At 39.7% G+C, this 3,453-nt stretch overlaps 1 pseudogene; it reads left to right on the top strand.

Annotated features, from left to right (window-relative positions):
• LOC107553630 (butyrophilin subfamily 3 member A1-like) overlaps window positions 1–3,377 on the top strand; it is a 25,752-nt pseudogene extending 22,375 nt beyond the window's left edge.
• Window positions 3,378–3,453: the final 76 nt, after the last annotated feature.

A 3,453-nucleotide genomic window follows, 5' to 3' on the forward strand; every position in this document is an offset into this window, starting at 1 on the left:
TGAATCAGAGACCAGGAAAACAGACAAGGCAAGACTAAGACTAGACTAAGAAAACTATGAAAACTTAAACAGGCTCGGTAAGGTAGCTATCCGCTAAACAGGGATACACGCAAAACAATACATGAGACTAAAACAGAAAACACGGAATGGCAGCTAACAATTGGGGAGTGAAAAATGCAGAACAATACTCGGCAGTGAGAGAGAGGAAGTCCATGGCTTAAGTAGCATGTCTGATGGGATTCAGCCGTGTGTGTGATCATTGCATTCAGCTGTGTGTGTGTTATCAGTGCAATGGTTGATGGGAAATGCAGTCCAGGGTGATGTGTAACAGTCTGTGTGGTGTGAGAGTCAATGTAATGGGAGAATAACCTCTAGTGGCAATCAGCCTGAAGCCCACGGACCGGATTCGTGACAGGCTGTGTTTCCCAAAAATATCATAAAAACCATTGCCATCTTTGCGATCAGCTTAGGCTCATGATGCTTTTGGGAAATGTAGCCCAGAACAATGCTTTGCAGAGGACAGAAAAACATCATATGGATCCATTAGATTGAGCTATTTTAAAATAAACAAATTAAACCATACAAATTAAATTGTACATAGTTGTAGGCTACGTAGTTGTACAATTGTTTGTGCAGCTAAATTTATTAAATCGGACGTTAGAAGTTCAACTATAGTATTTGTAGTGAAACCACACTAAAGCACTCACACTGTGCGATTTTGGCCATGATTTGGTCATCTGAGACAAGTTTTTGAAAATCCTAAAAGATTCCTATAATCCTATAGGCTAAAATCTGTAGTCTTTGATCGTTAGTTTGTCATGTTCACCGACAGCCGATTAATGGCCGTTGCGATGAAATTTTACCTCTCACGAAATTCTGGCAGTGTCAGAAGATTTGGCGCGCAGTCCTGCAGTGTGACTTCTCCTACGACGAACGCCAAACTGTCTTCATTTTTTCAAGACAAGCCATGATCAGAATTAATGCTAGAGATTTCTTCTAACCGCATAAACTCTGGCGCTCCCGTCCTCCGCTCACAGAATTCATATAATACGTTGCCTTTGCTATGATAAACACCGGTTGCGCTGCTGTTTTCATGTGGGTGTGTAGTGCTGCTTACACTATTCTTCTTAAATACGCCGGTATTGCCGCCAATTCATATACTTTTAATGATAGCCAACATTACAGCCCCGCTTGCAATGCACAAGTTTTCTTGCGCGCACCCATTTTTAACGTGTATTGACTGTCGTGCAGTCTGACATTAATGACAACTGAGATCCCACAGTGTGACATGATCCTCATGTTCGTACAGTCTGACAAGTACAATCCTACAGGACTTTTAAAAAATCGCACAGTGTGAGCCCGGCTTAAGGAGATCAGAATGGATGTCAATAGATGTCACTATGCTGAATAAACTACTTTTCTGGGAAAACAGCTTATGCTGGAATGAATCAGCTAATCATCAACATGTTTGCCATTAAACATTCATTTTGGATTGACCTATTGTAAGGTCCGCGCACCTGGCCCAACGAAGGTATCCAGTGGCGGATGAAGGTCTCTTGCGTGTTCGGTCTTTTCAGCGCGCAGAGTTATTCAATTTAGGTTTAACTCAATCTGACTCCATTTTAGTATCTGAATTCTAATTTAGGTTGAAAGGCACATTGGTTGTTTGTCGGTCTCTGATTATTCTTACATTCGATTATTCTAATTAACTCTTTACTTTGTATTGAACATTATATTCTTGACCAGTTTGAGTGAATGAAAAGATGAAAAGGCACAGATGCATATGTGAGAGAGGTGTTTCCCGCACCACCCCTCTGTGGGGTGTCCTGAAGATGCCAGTGCATTGTTTGCCTCTCAGGAGATCAAAGTATTCTAGTTTATTTTATCCTTACACTATTTTTAGACTTACACTGAAAAAAAAGGTAGGATTCAGTTTATGGCACTTCTCAGTCATTTCTGTGGCATCCACAAACAGTCATTGACTGTCGCACAACTCTGACAGAAATTCAATGATGTCACGACTGTATTGTAATTGGTTATCAAGGCACATTTGATCCAAGTTGACCGTCATGCTTTCTCCAATGATAGAACCACGGACCCTGGTATCTGCCAATAATAAGATTATGTTTGGTTATGTTAGGACATGAACCAAAGAAGATGCGTACCAATTTTGACCTTCCTAGATTGTACAGTTGTGGAATATTAGTGATTATTTAGTTGTCATTTTTCAGTCCTTACAGTGTCCTGTTGTCTATGGGTGTCAAGTTTGATTAAGCTTGGACATTATCATGAGTGTGTGCAGATGATTTGTTTTGAATATCATGCAAATCAGACGAATGACCTAGGAGGAGTTCAAAAAAGTAAATTTTTAAAGAAAATTAAAAATGGCAGAAATAAAACAGGATATAGGCATTCTGTAGTGCCTGAATTAAGGATTCACCGGAAAAAGAATTTTGATTCTAGCCCTTATGGTTCCAGAGTTGAACCAGAATGCAAATTGCCTTATTATAGCACCACCGGGTGTCCAAAGGATGTGTATCTGTGCACGTGAGTAGCGGTACACTTTTGGGACCATCCTGTCAGGGCTCTGCAGTTTACAGTCTATGATGCCCAATTATTTTTTGGGCAGAAAAATTAAGAAGAAGAAGAAGAAGAAGACACAATAGCATTTTGGTGCTTGGACCCCTAAAAATTCACACTAGGGCAACCACCATTGAAAATGATGACACATAGAGAAAACAACCTCAAAGCAAATGAAGCAGGAAAGTGAATCAGGAAAAACACAACCAGAACAATCAGAACATTTCAGTCTCCAAGTGAAAATTGTGAACATTATTGTTCATAATATAATATACAGTGAACATTACAGGGGTTTTCCCCCATTATTTTTTATTAAATTCATTATTCACACATAATGAAGTATTTCCATTTTTGTTAATCTTCTTGTAAAGTTACCATGATTCCTATAAATAATAATTGTCATTATCTTTGTTATGTACTCATCTGTAAAGCAGAATTTTCAATATTTTTTGCAGTGAATGTGATTCTGGATGCTGATATGGCTCATCCACATCTCATCGTGTCTGATGATGGGAAACAAGTGAGAAATGGAAACAGAAAACAGAAAGGAGTGGATGAAAAAAAATGACAGATTTGATCAATATCTTGGTGTTCTTGGGAAGAATGGATTCTCCTCAGGGTGTTTTTACTTTGAGGTGCAGGTGAAGGGACAGACTGAGTGGTATTTAGGAGTGACCAGAGCATCTGTTAGCAGGAAGGGCTGGATCCGTCCTGAGAATGGATACTGGACTGTGACTCTGAGAGATGGGGGGTATTGGGCTTATGAGTTTAACCAGTTTTCCTGTCACAGAAAGTGATTGTGTGTGTGTGTGTGTGTGTGTGTGTGTGTGTGTGTGTGTGTGTGTGTGTGTGTGTGTGGGGTGTTTTTATTTT

This window comes from Sinocyclocheilus grahami, unplaced genomic scaffold (genome assembly GCF_001515645.1).
Source record: "Sinocyclocheilus grahami isolate Dianchi unplaced genomic scaffold, SAMN03320097.WGS_v1.1 scaffold476.1, whole genome shotgun sequence".
Lineage (NCBI taxonomy): Eukaryota > Metazoa > Chordata > Actinopteri > Cypriniformes > Cyprinidae > Sinocyclocheilus > Sinocyclocheilus grahami.